The sequence below is a fragment of the Lotus japonicus genome, chromosome 2 (assembly GCF_012489685.1).
Source record: "Lotus japonicus ecotype B-129 chromosome 2, LjGifu_v1.2".
Taxonomy (NCBI): Eukaryota; Viridiplantae; Streptophyta; class Magnoliopsida; order Fabales; family Fabaceae; genus Lotus; species Lotus japonicus.
Genome location: NC_080042.1, coordinates 37452713 through 37470762, shown reverse-complemented (window position 1 = coordinate 37470762; position 18050 = coordinate 37452713). Strand labels below are relative to the sequence as shown.

The 18050-nt window shown below is 40.7% G+C and overlaps 1 long non-coding RNA gene across 2 annotated transcripts; it reads right to left on the bottom strand.

Moving 5' to 3' along the window:
* Positions 1 to 3417: 3417 nt before the first annotated feature.
* Positions 3418 to 5311, bottom strand: LOC130735374 (uncharacterized). 2 transcript variants are annotated; one of them, XR_009018420.1, is made up of 4 exons: positions 5268 to 5311; positions 4659 to 5179; positions 3785 to 3927; positions 3418 to 3477 (listed from the first exon to the last, which is right to left on the bottom strand). It is a non-coding gene; the product is annotated as an uncharacterized LOC130735374 (long non-coding RNA). The 2 variants fall into 2 exon arrangements; XR_009018419.1 differs by lacking the exon at positions 5268 to 5311 and having other exon boundaries at positions 4659 to 5256.
* Between the last annotated feature and the right edge of the window lie 12739 nt (positions 5312 to 18050).

Here is an 18050-nt window from a genome sequence, read left to right as displayed (position 1 = left end):
CCCACACCTTGGAACCTCTGAACCCCATGCTCCCATGTTTCACATTGGTTCTCCACAAGGTGCCTCTGAAGCTCATAGCAGCAATCACCCAGCCTTTCCTGAAACCAACCTCTCCATCATTCCCTATACTCACCTCCAACCCACATCTCTCTCTGAGTGCATCAATATTTTCTATCATGAAGCCTCCTTGAGGCTCCGCAATGTGCACGGTCAGACTGATCTCAGTGAGAATGCTGAACATGTGGCTGATGAGTGGAACAATTTGAGCACTTGGCTAGTGGCTCAGTTTCCAATCATGTTGCAGCTCCTGCATGCAGAGGGAAGTCAGAGGATTGAGGCTGCCAAGCAAAGGTTTGCTAGACGGGTGGCTCTTCACGAACTAGAACAGAGAACTAAGCTTCTTGAAGCTATTGAAGAAGCCAAGAGAAAGAAAGAACAAGAAGAAGAAGCTGCACGTCAAGCAGCAGCTCAGGCTGAACAAGCCAGACTTGAGGCAGAGCGTCTTGAAGCTGAGGCTGAGGCAGAGCGACTTGCACCAGTTGTGTTTTCTCCTGCTGCTTCTGCTTCCATTCCAGAACCTCAAGCTGCTCAGAACGTTCCTTCCAGCTCTACTCAGACAAGCTCATCCAGACTCGACATCATGGAACAACGTCTTGACACTCATGAATCCATGCTGATTGAGATGAAGCAAATGATGATGGAACTTCTGCGACGCACTGACAAACCTTAGTCTTAGGATCTCTTCTTTTTCTTCTTTCGTTTACTTTGTTTTCCTTTTTGTTAAACTCTGTTTCTTTTTTATTTACTTATTCGTTTGTGATTCTATATGCATATATCTATATATATTTGTGTCACATATGTTTGCAAAACTTGTTTTATTCATAATTGTTCTATGTTTACATCACATTCTTTACATCATACATTATTCCCTACCTCTAGAATGGAGGATCCTTCCTCATTCTTCTGCATTCTTGGCGCTGCTCCACTCTTTCCTTCTCCAGACGATCCAGTGTATACTCTATGTTGCCGAGTTTGATGCTCAGCTCATCTCTCTCTAGACTATCTTCTGTCGTCTTGAGTCTCTTTTCCACAGTCTCCTTCTCTTCCAGCAGATTCAGCTCCCGCTGGCAAAGCTCCTGAATCTCCTCCACGAAGCAGAGGAACTCCTTCAGATCTTTCTCCATCTCTGGACCAAGATCTTCTTCCAGCAGTGTCTTCGTCAGCTCTTGTATGGTCTTTGTACCATCGGGATGCCTAATATTGAGGAACATATCTTCCTCAAAAGCCTTCCTTCTGAGCTCTTCTAATGCCATTCTGTATGATGTCATTTTTTTTCTTACTGAAAATTATTCGAGGTGTGAAGCTTACCTTTCTCTCCAACGCTCTTTATAGGCTTCACTTTCTCTCTGAAAGTTAATGCTATTACAGTTTCTCGAGGTTAAGTTCTTGGTAACTGACCCTTCTATTTACTCACTTGACCGGTGGTAAACGTTCATCCCTTGCATTAACTCTTCTATTTATTTTCGCCTAACTCTGATTCTTACATCGTTTTCATTTTCTTTAAACTTAGACCTTCTCTAAGGGGGAGTACCTTGTACTTCAAGCTAAGTTTTTCACACCCCAAGCTTTTTGCTTATGACAAAAAGGGGGAGTAAACCCAGTTTTTGATGTGTAAGATGTGTTAGTGTGACTTATTTTTCTTTTGGAGATTTTAAGAGTTCCACCTTCATGACCATAGATGTGTCACTGGGCAAATACAAGGAATACATTTCACTTCTTCTGAAGTGATTCTAAGTTGACTCTGATACCCAAGACTCTGATACCTTGTCCATGACTCTGATCACTTATGCGCTCTGATTATTCGTTTTTCATCTATGTCATAAGCTTTTCACTCTGAACTCTTATATGTTTTAGCTCAGAATCTAGACTTTACTAACGTTTTCATCAAGTATTAGATTCAGGGGGAGCTAAGCTCAGAATCAAGCAGTGACTTGAATTCAGAATGAGCAAGATAAACTATTCACATCAGGATAAGTCTTATTCTATATCTCTAAACTCTGAGTGAATTCAGTTTATTGTTTAAGAATTGTTCATCAAAAATCTTAGTTTTGTCATCATCAAAAAGGGGGAGATTGTAAGATCAAGTTTTGATCTAGTAGTACAACTCTATGTTTTGATGATTACAAGTTAACCTTTTGATATGAACAATTGTGGTACTCTAACGTGTTTTTCTGAGTGTGCTATTTACAGGCTCTGACCTCAACTCAATCTCACACAAATCAGAAGCACTGTGTATAAAGAGTGACCCAAGCAACGCTTTCGCATTCACCATGTTCAGTATGAACAGTGGAAAAGCTTCAGAAGTTCTGAAGCTATACAAACTCTGATGTGGACTCAGTCGCTAGAAGCTCTGAAGATCCAGAAGTTCTGATAACCAAGAAACACTGAAGGTTCAGATGTTCTGATGGTGTAGAAGACTCTGAAGATCCAGAAGCTGAATAGTGGAAACTCTGAAATCCAGAAGCAAGAAACTCTAAAGGCCATGTTCTTCCCTCTGAGTTCAGAATCAGAAGATACAATGGTCAGAGGATCTGTGCTTTCCCTCTGACTCTGATCAACCGGCTTCACAAGTTCCAATATGAAGTATTCCTCTGATCAGAAGTCTCCTAGGTTAAAAGGTCAAGTCGCTATCCAAGTACAAAAGCAAGTGTACCTTCCTGACGACCTACCTAACGTTCTCAGCCACAGCAGAAGCTGGATTTTCCAGAACTGCCCTCCAACGGTAGCATTTCCCATGCAACGCTCAACCCTAATCCTTGGAGTATATATAGAGGCTGAAGATTGAAAGAAGCGGCGAGAAGAAACTAGCAAGAAGCAATACACACGCGCAAGACATATTCAAAAATATTCTAAGCTTTCTTTCATCTTGTAATTTATTTAGTTTACACTCAGCTTATTTAGAAGCAAACCTTTGTAAACACCAACCTCAAACAGTTGTTTGATTTTCCTTAAGGGACCGGGTAGGTCAGTATCCTTAAGAAGACTAAGAGAGTGAATCTTAGTGGTAGTTCCTTTAGGAGATCAAGGTTGATCGGATCCTAGAGAAGACTAAGAGAGTGAATCTTAGTGTGAGCTAAGTCAGTGTAATTGTTAGTCACTTGTAGGTTTCAAGTGCAGTTGTAACTCTTACCTGATTAGTGGATTGCCTTCATTCTAAGAAGGAAGAAATCACCTTAACGGGTGGACTGGAGTAGCTTGAGTGATTTATCAAGTGAACCAGGATAAAATCCTTGTGTGCTTTTCTATCTCTTATCTTTAGCATTTAAGTTCTCGAAAGATTTGTCAAAATCTTTAAGGTGGTAGTTTTGTACTGAAAACGTTATTCAAACCCCCCTTTCTACCGTTTTTCATACCTTCACCCGTCACTTAGCCAATATGCATTTTTAACATTGAAGCACATGTCCACCTTGGTGTTCACTGTCCAACAACAGGTATTACAATAGAAGCAAGGACTATTATACTATACTGGTGAGCCCATGTCAGCATTTCATAAAGGAATATAGAATAAAATGGACACGAACAAAAAAGAATAACGATTGATTTTCCATGATTACAACAAATCATCCTTTATTCACATAATAGATAACTAAGTACATATTTAAACTAAAACCAAATTAAAAAGAAAAATTGAAAGCTAATAAAATGAGCTTAACAACATTAGTTCATTCTAATTCTAACTATTTGAAAAGAAAAGGGAAGCAAAAAGAGAATGTGCAGTTCTTACATTAAGAAACAGAGATGGCCTTTGAAGTTGTCATTCACATAAATGATCAAATCAAGACTTTCTCACATTACTTTGTCACATTAAAAGAAGATGGTGTTAATTTGGTTCTTCTTGTCACTTGTGAAGTGGATGGTACAAGCTACCTGCATATACATGTTACCTACAAGATTAGTGAAATCAACATGCTATGCAGATATACACCGACATACTATATTATCAGAAAAAGTACTTAAGAATGAAATGCAATTAACAGTTTCTTGTGTGGTTTTAGAGAACACACACATCAGTTTTCTCATATTATTGGCTAGTGGTGACAAATGAAAACCTAAACAATAACATAAACATTGAACAAACATGAGCAATATACACCGACTTGAGCATATAGACGCACATGAGCTCATGATAAGAAATTAAGACAATAAAGGTAAAGAAAAGAAGAAAAGAAAATGAATCGGATACTCCTTCTTCACCTGCAGGACACCCTACACAAGCCCCTCAATAGAAAAATAAAAAATGCACGGTTTAAATTTCACCAATACCATACATTGATTACAAACAAAAGTTACCTATTTATATGAAAATTATCCAAATTTAGAAAATATATTGCTGCAAAATCAATACCTATTTATGATTTAAGTCACAAGACGATGTAAGCTGAGATGGAAATCATAGGAATTATCATTATAGGACATTAACATCTAAAATTTAGACTCACTATCCAACTAAGAGACACATGCATCTATAACAAAATTTTTCTGGAATTTCCTAGCTTTAATTTCTTTAGATTAGGAATAATACACAAAGCGAATAGACAAATAGAAACCTGAACAGGAGCAAGATGATTTCCTAGCATTATTATTTATACTGGTGGTACCTGCTTCTTTTCCGGGGACTGTAGCATAGGCAACTATGCTTGGACAGAGGTGTTCTTCATATTCCCTTCAATTCTGAGAATCGATGTTGTGAGGGTGGAGTAGAGTGAAGAATCAAGAAAGTATTGTATGAGAGACTGAACGCATCTTATGATCGACACATGCATCCAAAACCTGCAACACAACACCGGAATCACCATCTCCCACAAATCCAAATCTTAAATTGCAGCATTCAAAGAGAGAAAGATCTGAAATAAAAATTATAAGTTAACAATATCAATTTCAAACCTAAATCAAATACAAAACAACAAATTTGAAATGTAATCGAAATGAAACCCTAATAAACACAACACAATCAAGCATAAGACATCATTATCCACATGGAGAGATAAGGAGAAGAGTGAATCCATTGCTAATGGAAGTGTGCCTTCCGTAAATCAGTTTGAACCGAAATGACAGCATCCAAGGAAGGGTACAGGTATAATTCAACTTTAGCCCAGTCAATGCCATCTCGTATATATTCCTGAAAAAATTGTCAAGCACATGCAAATATTTAGCTTCCAGAGAGGGTACTCAATATGTTCTCTTAATATACGAAGTTATAAAAATACTTGTGTATGCCTTCAATTTCAGTCGGCGAATACCTCCTGATCCTCTGTGTAACACCCCGATTTCCAGGTGTCACTTTAGTAACAAAAAATAATCTTTACGCGGAAAACAGGTAATTTTTTTCGTTTTCTTTCCTTTAAATCAAAACGATAAGGAAGTAAAGACAAAACCCAACTACTAAACTAACCGATATACATCAAATATAAACATGTACAGCCTCAGCTGCACTTCCATGTCACACACACTCGCGGTGACTCCAAAGTAGTGTGCCCGTAGGCAAATATTTACAGATCCAGAAGTGTGAGTGAGAAAAAGTATAATTACAAACCACTAGGAGAAAGTCGGCCTCAAAATGGCCTAAGCAAAGACCCCTATGGTCCGACTGACTCACTGTGATCCCTCCGTAAGAGAACCACACAAAAAGCCATGCATCGGGAACCTACCCTGTCCCAAAAGCAAAACGAATCAGAGCTATTACAGTAACAACCAACTCCAAAAGACTCTAACCACCCATACCCCACACTACTATCATCGACCCTCCCTCGATCAGGCATGAAGTCCGGGTCCTCGTCGAAAGCTTTAGTAATAGTCGTTCCGCTCCGGGTCTTTCCCGCACAACGAATCATCACGAACCGGCTGACAGACGCCTGGCAGCAGGCCGACCGCCCAAACACAAACATACAAACAAAGCCAAGGCGCTAGGGTCAACTTACAGAATACAATAGATATACAATCAACTTGTGATAAAGGGGATATATACATATGTTGTATATATATACATATAAGTTATGTATTGCCTACTCTAAGGTATATACATAGCATGTTCTCGAATCTCCTACACAGTTCAATCATTAATACCTAACGATGTTCATCAACATCAAATCATCATAATCTCAACATAGGAAGTTAGGTGATAAGGTTAGTCAAACAATGTATCGTCCTCCCAACACACACGTATCCAACTAAACCAATGTTCCCTGTCGTTGCCCTAGGGTAAACGACGATGAAATCTCACGCTTCCATGAAGTCTCACGCTTCAATGGGGTCTTAGGCTTTCACGAAGTCTCACGCTTCAGTGAAATCTCACACATTCACGAAGTCTCACGCTTCAGTGAATTTTCACGCATTCACGAAGTCTCACGCTTCAGTGAAGTTTCGCGCCTTCATGAAGTCTCCCGCTTCAATGAAGTTCCATACCTTCTCGAAGTCTCACGCTTCAGTGAAGTTGCACGCCTCCGCAAAGTCTCCCGCTTCAGCAAAGGTGTACGCCTTCGCAAAGTCTCCCGCTTCAGCGAAGGTTCCCGTCTCCACGAGGTCTCCCGCCTCAGTGAAGTTTCTGCTTTCACGAAGTCTCACGCCTCAGTGAAGCTTACTCACTTTCACGAAGTCTCACGCTTCAGTGAAGTTCCATGCTTTCACGAAGTCTCACGCCTCAGTGAAGCTTCCCGTTCTTCACTATGGATGGACCATTCCCGTTATCCATCCTGGATGAACCATTCCCGTTATTCATCCTTGGTGAACCATTCCCGTTATTCACCATATGATATGCACAGGTGAACCATTCCCGTTATTCACCCGATTGATGCAATATGGTTAGCCAAACAACGAATCGCCCTTACCACGGAAGTGTTTAGCTCACAACCCAATCCCAACAAAACCATGAGTTAGTGTCGGTCAATACAACACAACTCCCACCACAAAACCCACAAACAAAGCCCAGAGTCTGTGCCGGTCAATACAGCACGACTCGAACAACACTCCCAAGAGTACTAGAGTACTCGGTGACTTTCAATCATCACCATAGCTCACCTTAGTGGCTTTCCCAATTCCGATAACTCTCCAAACCCACAACAAAGGTCGACTTTTCCCCCGCCTTTCGTAAATATTTTTCCCCTTCAGTTCTCCTATGCTGAAACGTTAATAAAAATGATTTCAATTCAAATTAGTCAAATTATGAGTTTATTTCTCAAAGTCTAAGTTTCCCAAGTCTTTATTTTTCGAAAGCTCTATCATTCTAAGTTTCAAAAAATCAACCACCCAAAATACATTTCCCGGGGAAAGTCTAGGAATTCCAACGAATCCCAACAAATGGCTAAGTCTCAAACCCCACATTTGGACTTGCCTAGGTTTGTTCATCCAACCCGAAATGTCAAAGATCACCGGATCAATGAACCTCCACTCCGAAGTTGCGTCAAAACGCTCAATTCAACACATCATCAATATCATAAGTTATGAAACAATCATAACAAGAAATCATCATCATATACAACATCAGATAAAGCATAGGTCGAGTTTATGGACGCCTATCATGAAATCATAGCTAAATATAGCAAGTTGCCCTAACCTCGAGCTGTTCCAGCTTCGAAATCAAGGTTGTCCTCAAACAGTTGCTCTGAATATTCCAAAGTTCCTTCAACTGAACCTCGGAGAAAAACAAAGCAGAATTCAAACAAAATCGATTAGTTCGATCGCAAAACAATACATAAACGATAGACAAAGCATCAAAGCTTCAGAATACGACAAACGGGCACGAAAGGACAAGTTTTCGAAAACGAAAAACTCCCCCCCCCCTTAGGAAAAACCCACGGCCATAAGGAGAAAAGGGCTTCGGCTCTTTTTCTTCGATCAAACCAGTTTACAAGGTAGTTTTAGGGTAAAACTAAGGCAAAGAAACTGTCAGAACAATTTTCGGACAATCGGGTCGAAATACGACTACGCAGGGGCATTTTGGTCCAAAATAAAGGCTCAAAACTTCAAAGTTATCAGTTCTGAAAACAGATTTGACAGCAACGATCCTCATGACATCCGTGACAACAAATCCTAAAGGCACGAAGTCAGATTATAGCTTTACGACAATAAAGTTTCGAAATGTGAGACAAAAAGAGTTTTGAGTCAATTTTTCAGATCCTGGACAACTGAATCGCAATCAGAGTTTACTGACAGAGGTTTTAGACTCAGGGGAACATAAGGAACATAACCCAAGCGAGAAATCAGAGAAATCAGACAATTTTAGAAAAAGCTCAAAACTTAGAGCACAGAAACGACTTCAGAAACGCAACAGAAACAACAATCAGAGGTAGGAATCGTGTTAGTTACCTTGATACCTAGAAGTAGGGACGAACTGCACGAAGATTGGTCAAGTTTTCGCGAAAATCTCCTCCCCCCTTGCTCTCCACGAATTTGGGCCACTAATGGAGGAAAATGAAAGATATTTTGCTTTTTCGCCTATTTATAGGCGGGTGAAATCGCGGGAAAATGAAAATTTCGCGATTCCGATTTTTGCAGCACGTTCACCAAGGAATTCTAAGAGAGATTCTGGCGTTAGAAATCCAGAACTCAAAACAAATATCTATGATATGGGAAAAACGATATCGAAAATCTCAAAAGCGGTGTAAGTTAAATCTGTCCCGAAAAACTACTTTTTGCTGTGATCGCCGGACGACAAAACTTCCTTCTGAAGAAAGATTGGAAACGTCGAAACAAATCTGGCAGCGCGGACGGAATCTTCGTTAGAAGTCCCGAATAGAAAAAGTCTTCATCCATTGCTCGAAAATAGGGTTTCGAAGCAAAGAAATTAGCGTCGGCGGACATCCGAAAAGTGAAACCTATCGTGCGTACAGTCCAGAGTTCCGAAATGAAACGCTGGTCGATGGAAAAATAAAGAGAATCTTTAAATTTTCCGAGAGTTCGAAATCTCACTCAAAACGTTGCTTTAAGAGCGAAATAGCCTATTCTGGACACGCTCGCCCTAAGGCAAGTGTGCAGACGACTCGCACTAACTCCGAAAACAACTACGCAACATCCCTCAAGCAATTCCTGAACTTTCTTCTTCATTAATCTTCCTCAAATATCAAACTCCTGTCACGCTTACACTGATTCTACGCGTGAGTCGGAAACTAGCTTGTTCTGAAAATCCAGGTCTTACAATACTCCCCTCCAAAAAGAAAGTTTCGTCCTCGAAACTCAGAGTTCTGAGAAAATTCCGGAATACAGTTCCTTGATCTGGTCTTCCAATTCCCATGTAGCATTGCCCGTGTCATTGTTCCTCATAACCTTTACTTAAGCAAGCTGTTTTTCCCTTAACTGTTTCACTCTTCTATCCTCACTGCTAACTGTCGGTGTCTCAAAAGACAAACCATCATTCAACTTCATGTCGTCTGGCTCGATCACTTTGCGTCGGATCTCTGCTTGAAATGATACCGGTTGGCACTCCGTGCAGTCGCACAACCTTAGCCACTTACTTCTTTACTTTCGGTCGTCCGAAATTCTTCTTAAACTCGGTGTCTCTCTGTCATCTCAAGGTAAATACTCAACTCGTCCTCGTGATCTTCATCTACAGTCCAAAACTCCACTTGTCCGTTCGATAACTCCTAGACGAAATATTGCGTTGGAATCTAATAGTCCATTAACGTCACATCCAACTTCGTAACTATCATCACTCGCACAATGAAATCAATCTCCTACTTAGTCACCATTCGAATTAAAAATCGACTTATGTCCTTATTTCTTGTCCTTCACTAATCTTATCCCCTTCAACATCAAGTTATCAACAACTTATAAGATAATCCTCTTCTTAATATCTAACAATCCATTATTATCGTCTTCTTCCTTAGAACTTCCCTCACTCAAACCTATTTACACTTACTGAAATCCCTAACACTTCGCACCAATCGAGACTTATCCTCTAGAAGATTAAATCATAACTATACCTCAAGGGACTTAACTAGCCATCTTATCATCCGATCCTTCAACATTCTGAGATTTAACTCTTACCGTAACCGCTAACACCACCAAATCTCTTATGTGTACAGGAATCTCAGCTCTCTAGGACAACCTTAGCCCTAGGATTCTTATTCAACTTTAGCAAAATTCACTTGTTACCCGTAATGTGCACCATCAAAATCCATAACAAAGTTTCATTCCCTCTTAGACTCTGAGGAACTTGTCCAAACATAACAACTTCAAGTATTCATCTTAATACTAACACTTTCCTTTTTGTCACTCCATCACCATCTCGTCACTCAACTTCTTAATCTCTCAATCAAATTCTGACAAACTTCGAGTCCTACACACCTTAGACAGACATTCATAGATTTAAAACCTAAACCTTCACCAAGTTTGGTCCTCTAATGACCTTTAATCCTTCAATACTTCTTAAATGGATATCCGTTTCTTAAAAACTATAACTCCTTCACTTACCCAAACGACCTGACCAGTGTCGTCATGCTTTCACATTCACAACTTATTATGCCAACATCATTCAAATCTTATCACATGGTCATTATGTCCGCAACCTCATAATCAACATCAATCGATCACCAACTTATAACCAACCTTAACACTCTACACAACCCAGAATTCCTTTACTTCAAGATCACTCTTATATTATACATCAATGGTCTTAACCCGAAACTCACCTTCAGGTCTTCAATCTTCTAAGATTCAACTCCTATTGTCACACCTACAACCATAAGATCTCCTACTCGTACGCGATTCTCGGCTCTCAAGATTCAATCTTAACCCTAAGATTTCAATCCAACTTAGTATATCTCACTTAGTAATCTCAGCATATTTCTTTGGAATCCATATCAACAACCTCAAGTATTCAACTTATGCTAAAACTTTCTTTCTCCAACTTAATCATTAATTCAACACTTTTCAAGCGAAAATTCATCTCTTAAGACTATAATGTCTCCACATATTAATCAAACGCTTAGCAAAACTTATTCCTCGAACTCGACTATAACAATCTAGTTCAGAGCTAATTCTTCTCAATCTCGCTACCATCAAGGTATCATCTAAAACATGATTAAATCCAACTTATTTAGTCTCTAACAACTCCCCTCAGCAATCACATAACCTATGACTTCATAACTTCCGAGAAACTACTTAATACTTTTCCGGCATTAAACCTCTTGACTTAGTCTACCTCTACTTGGAGTAATCACACGAACTAACCAATCAATGTCTATACGACACTCATCGACTTCCACAGATTCAAATCTTAATCTTTTACAATCAAATGCTTAACACGAACTTTCCTCCCAAATCCGACTAATCCTCAATCAATTCAAATTCATCTTACCCGTCCTTCTATCAAAGTCCATAACCAGCTGTGATTCCGAATATCACCCCCTCAATATTAGGTTGATCAGGCCTAATACATCGAAGGTGGAAATTTAGAAAAACCCACTGGAACAGTCAATGAGTTCCTATCCTCCAGTAGTCACAAATATCCTGATACTAAATCCTTTAATGATCCCGCTACGGAACTACACACCCTCAACATGACACGTATACTACCCATACGGAATCTCCCTAAGATTCGTTCTTCAGTTACTAGCTTCCTCACAATCGCATCGGTGGAAGGCTACTTTCTAGACTTAGTGTGCTATTCCCAACCTCGTGTAACTCCTATAGTTAAAACACGAGCAACTTCGAATAAGGTCCTACTAGGGATAATAATCATAAGATCATAGTCTAGGTCGTAAATACAAGTTAGGCGCGTCACACTCGCTTCGAAGAGAAAAGAGTAAGTTATTCTAGAATAAAAGAACAGTTAAAATATTACCATCGTTCCCACGTTCTTCCTCGTTCAACTCCTCAGCTCTTGCCCCCTCCTTGGTATGAATCCTTTCCTCTGTAGCAAATTGTTTTCCTTTCCCAACATTCCCTGATGATTCGCCCTTGAGTGCCTTACAATCTCTGGAGAAATGTCCCGGTTGGTTGCAATTAAAGCATAGTTTTCCCTTGATCTTGCACTTACTAGCATAGTGCCCTACTTCCCTGCACCTGTAACACGTCACTGCTCTTCCCGAAGTCTTGTTTCATGTTCCTTCGGTAGCATCATTCCCTTTCATCTTACTATCAGACGTTTCCTCCTGGGGTGTCTTGCAGTTCACAGCTAGATGCCCCTCTCGGTTACACTTGAAGCATCTCCATCCAGTCACTGAGCACTTGTTAGCAAAATGCCCAAACTTTCCACAACGAGTACATGTCACACCTTTGTCACCAACTGGCTCCCCTCCAGTATCAGCAGTCGTTGGTTTGTAGACTCTTGAGATAAGATCTCTTCCCTTGAAACGCTGATACGGTCCCCACTGATGGTAGCTCTCCCTTCTGTTGTAGCCTTGAGATCCTGACCTTATTGGTCCCCCAGCTCCTGTTCGGTTCATTCCTCTTTGTTGATACATCGCCGTCGCCATCAATCGTTGGTGATGCTCACGTGCAGCCTCTTCAGCGCGCATATAAGCGTCTTCCGCAGCCTGGTTCATCATTGCCTCGATCAGTGTAGCTATTGCCCCCGCCATCCGGTTAAGGTCCACCATCCTATATCTCATCAAACGTCCGATTAGTACTAGCCATACGGTAGCACTAGACAAACCACTCAATCCGATTAAGTAGTAACGCAAACAATTAGAGCGAAAATCGCTCTGCAGACAATCAATTTTCACTCTTTGCAGAGTCACACAACCTAGCACAGAAGACCTATTCCCCAAAGACTCCCAAAAGACTCGACTAAGCTCTGATACCACAATGTAACACCCCGATTTCCAGGTGTCACTTTAGTAACCAAAAATAATCTTTACGCGGAAAACAGGTAATTTTTTTCGTTTTCTTTCCTTTAAATCAAAACGATAAGGAAGTAAAGACAAAACCCAACTACTAAACTAACCGATATACATCAAATATAAACATGTACAGCCTCAGCTGCACTTCCACGTCACACACACTCGCGGTGACTCCAAAGTAGTGTGCCCGTAGGCAAATATTTACAGATCCAGAAGTGTGAGTGAGAAAAAGTATAATTACAAACCACTAGGAGAAAGTCGGCCTCAAAATGGCCTAAGCAAAGACCCCTATGGTCCGACTGACTCACTGTGATCCCTCCGTAAGAGAACCACACAAAAAGCCATGCATCGGGAACCTACCCTGTCCCAAAAGCAAAACGAATCAGAGCTATTACAGTAACAACCAACTCCAAAAGACTCTAACCACCCATACCCCACACTACTATCATCGACCCTCCCTCGATCAGGCATGAAGTCCGGGTCCTCGTCGAAAGCTTTAGTAATAGTCGTTCCGCTCCGGGTCTTTCCCGCACAACGAATCATCACGAACCGGCTGACAGACGCCAGGCAGCAGGCCGACCGCCCAAACACAAACATACAAACAAAGCCAAGGCGCTAGGGTCAACTTACAGAATACAATAGATATACAATCAACTTGTGATAAAGGGGATATATACATATGTTGTATATATATACATATAAGTTATGTATTGCCTACTCTAAGGTATATACATAGCATGTTCTCGAATCTCCTACACAGTTCAATCATTAATACCTAACGATGTTCATCAACATCAAATCATCATAATCTCAACATAGGAAGTTAGGTGATAAGGTTAGTCAAACAATGTATCGTCCTCCCAACACACACGTATCCAACTAAACCAATGTTCCCTGTCGTTGCCCTAGGGTAAACGACGATGAAATCTCACGCTTCCATGAAGTCTCACGCTTCAATGGGGTCTTAGGCTTTCACGAAGTCTCACGCTTCAGTGAAATCTCACACATTCACGAAGCCTCACGCTTCAGTGAATTTTCACGCATTCACGAAGTCTCACGCTTCAGTGAAGTTTCGCGCCTTCATGAAGTCTCCCGCTTCAATGAAGTTCCATACCTTCACGAAGTCTCACGCTTCAATGAAGTTGCACGCCTCCGCAAAGTCTCCCGCTTCAGCAAAGGTGTACGCCTCCGCAAAGTCTCCCGCTTCAGCGAAGGTTCCCGTCTCCACGAGGTCTCCCGCCTCAGTGAAGTTTCTGCTTTCACGAAGTCTCACGCCTCAGTGAAGCTTACTCACTTTCACGAAGTCTCACGCTTCAGTGAAGTTCCATGCTTTCACGAAGTCTCACGCCTCAGTGAAGCTTCCCGTTCTTCACTATGGATGGACCATTCCCGTTATCCATCCTGGATGAACCATTCCCGTTATTCATCCTTGGTGAACCATTCCCGTTATTCACCATATGATATGCACAGGTGAACCATTCCCGTTATTCACCCGATTGATGCAATATGGTTAGCCAAACAACGAATCGCCCTTACCACGGAAGTGTTTAGCTCACAACCCAATCCCAACAAAACCATGAGTTAGTGTCGGTCAATACAACACAACTCCCACCACAAAACCCACAAACAAAGCCCAGAGTCTGTGCCGGTCAATACAGCACGACTCGAACAACACTCCCAAGAGTACTAGAGTACTCGGTGACTTTCAATCATCACCATAGCTCACCTTAGTGGCTTTCCCAATTCCGATAACTCTCCAAACCCACAACAAAGGTCGACTTTTCCCCCGCCTTTCGTAAATATTTTTCCCCTTCAGTTCTCCTATGCTGAAACGTTAATAAAAATGATTTCAATTCAAATTAGTCAAATTATGAGTTTATTTCTCAAAGTCTAAGTTTCCCAAGTCTTTATTTTTCGAAAGCTCTATCATTCTAAGTTTCCAAAAATCAACCACCCAAAATACATTTCCCGGGGAAAGTCTAGGAATTCCAACGAATCCCAACAAATGGCTAAGTCTCAAACCCCACATTTGGACTTGCCTAGGTTTGTTCATCCAACCCGAAATGTCAAAGATCACCGGATCAATGAACCTCCACTCCGAAGTTGCGTCAAAACGCTCAATTCAACACATCATCAATATCATAAGTTATGAAACAATCATAACAAGAAATCATCATCATATACAACATCAGATAAAGCATAGGTCGAGTTTATCGACGCCTATCATGAAATCATAGCTAAATATAGCAAGTTGCCCTAACCTCGAGCTGTTCCAGCTTCGAAATCAAGGTTGTCCTCAAACAGTTGCTCTGAATATTCCAAAGTTCCTTCAACTGAACCTCGGAGAAAAACAAAGCAGAATTCAAACAAAATCGATTAGTTCGATCGCAAAACAATACATAAACGATAGACAAAGCATCAAAGCTTCAGAATACGACAAACGGGTACGAAAGGACAAGTTTTCGAAAACGAAAAACTCCCCCCCCCTTAGGAAAAACCCACGGCCATAAGGAGAAAAGGGCTTTGGCTCTTTTTCTTCGATCAAACCAGTTTACAAGGTAGTTTTAGGGTAAAACTAAGGCAAAGAAACTGTCAGAACAATTTTCGGACAATCGGGTCGAAATACGACTACGCAGGGGCATTTTGGTCCAAAATAAAGGCTCAAAACTTCAAAGTTATCAGTTCTGAAAACAGATTTGACAGCAACGATCCTCATGACATCCGTGACAACAAATCCTAAAGGCACGAAGTCAGATTATAGCTTTACGACAATAAAGTTTCGAAATGTGAGACAAAAAGAGTTTTGAGTCAATTTTTCAGATCCTGGACAACTGAATCGCAATCAGAGTTTACTGACAGAGGTTTTAGACTCAGGGGAACATAAGGAACATAACCCAAGCGAGAAATCAGAGAAATCAGACAATTTTAGAAAAAGCTCAAAACTTAGAGCACAGAAACGACTTCAGAAACGCAACAGAAACAACAATCAGAGGTAGGAATCGTGTTAGTTACCTTGATACCTAGAAGTAGGGACGAACTGCACGAAGATTGGTCAAGTTTTCGCGAAAATCTCCTCCCCCCTTGCTCTCCACGAATTTGGGCCACTAATGGAGGAAAATGAAAGATATTTTGCTTTTTCGCCTATTTATAGGCGGGTGAAATCGCGGGAAAATGAAAATTTCGCGATTCCGATTTTTGCAGCACGTTCACCAAGGAATTCTAAGAGAGATTCTGGCGTTAGAAATCCAGAACTCAAAACAAATATCTATGATATGGGAAAAACGATATCGAAAATCTCAAAAGCGGTGTAAGTTAAATCTGTCCCGAAAAACTACTTTTTGCTGTGATCGCCGGACGACAAAACTTCCTTCTGAAGAAAGATTGGAAACGTCGAAACAAATCTGGCAGCGCGGACGGAATCTTCGTTAGAAGTCCCGAATAGAAAAAGTCTTCATCCATTGCTCGAAAATAGGGTTTCGAAGCAAAGAAATTAGCGTCGGCGGACATCCGAAAAGTGAAACCTATCGTGCGTACAGTCCAGAGTTCCGAAATGAAACGCTGGTCGATGGAAAAATAAAGAGAATCTTTAAATTTTCCGAGAGTTCGAAATCTCACTCAAAACGTTGCTTTAAGAGCGAAATAGCCTATTCTGGACACGCTCGCCCTAAGGCAAGTGTGCAGACGACTCGCACTAACTCCGAAAACAACTACGCAACATTCCTCAAGCAATTCCTGAACTTTCTTCTTCATTAATCTTCCTCAAATATCAAACTCCTGTCACGCTTACACTGATTCTACGCGTGAGTCGGAAACTAGCTTGTTCTGAAAATCCAGGTCTTACACTCTGCATACATGTGTAGCATCAACAGTTCAGAATATTTAAAAATTCAAACTGAATAACAAAGGTGAGACAAATATAAAGCAACTCAGCATCAAGCAGCATAGGATAACATTTTCACTCAATCATTTACTTTTCTCTATCATCTTGCCATGCTAGTATTAAAAAATAAGACATCACACAAAAATTGACTTTTTGATGCATCAAAATCACAATCTATCAAATCTGAGTAAAAGAAAAGCAGGAGGTGATGGCGCAAGAAAGAAACATACTAAAAAAACAGAGTATGTACACACTCCATCTCCCACCACCCTTTGGCATTCGATTTTTAGTAGCATGAGATCCTCTCCTTTCTTGTTCTCGCTAGCCTCTACCATCTGCGGTTCTTAGTTTTCTCATTCGCCAATTCGCTCTTCCAGAGCGCTGAAAGGGGAACTGATGGGTGTTCCGTGTTCCCTCTAACCATACATTGTTCACCTCGATGAAAGTAACAAAGCAATGTTAATTGAAATGTCAATCTAGCAAAAAAAAAAAAAAAACCCTAACATTAATCTAAAACACAACAAGCTTCGACTAAACTATCTATTGAACTAAGGCATCAGATCTTGAGAAGACCTAGATTGATGAAATTGAGCGAGAAATACTGCATAAGAGGGATTTTTGATAGCGAATAGAGCTATTGAGTTAGAGCCTATGAGATCCATTGAGTTAGAGCATTAAATCCAGGATCAAACAGCAAAGAGAGCATGATCGAGAATAGGAGCGATGATGAACAAAGAGCAAGATCAAGAGTTAGAACAATAATGAACATTGAGCAATGGAAGCTACCTGGAGTCTCCACATCATGATTTACACGGTGGAAGCAACGCTCTTCAAAGCTACAGTCTCGAAAGGATGATAATGAGAACAGGGCAACAACCGTGCAGGAAGCGACCCAAAACAAGAGAGGCAGCGGCGCAGCAGGGACGGAGGCAGAGGCGGCGGCGGAAGGGATGGAGGCGGCGACGGCAAGGACGGCGGAGGCAGAGGTGGCGAGGGCTTTGAGAGAAGTAGCAGGTCGAGATTACGTCGTGAGGTAGCAGATTGGTGAAAGATGTAACTGGTAAAAAATAAGGGTTTGCAGTTACAGATGTAATTTTACAAAATCAATAAAGAAAATAATACTTATATATACAAAACGAACAAACTGATAAAAAACGTGTAACAGCCCAGTGGAAAGGACTCATTATATTTTCTGTGGTGCCTCGGGTTCGAATCCCACACAGAATATTTTTTGAACCAATTATTAAAGAAATCAACTAAATCTTATATTAATACTATAAATTGTACATATCTACCATAAAGTGAATCTAGCCTAGTGGAAAGACTATTGCCTT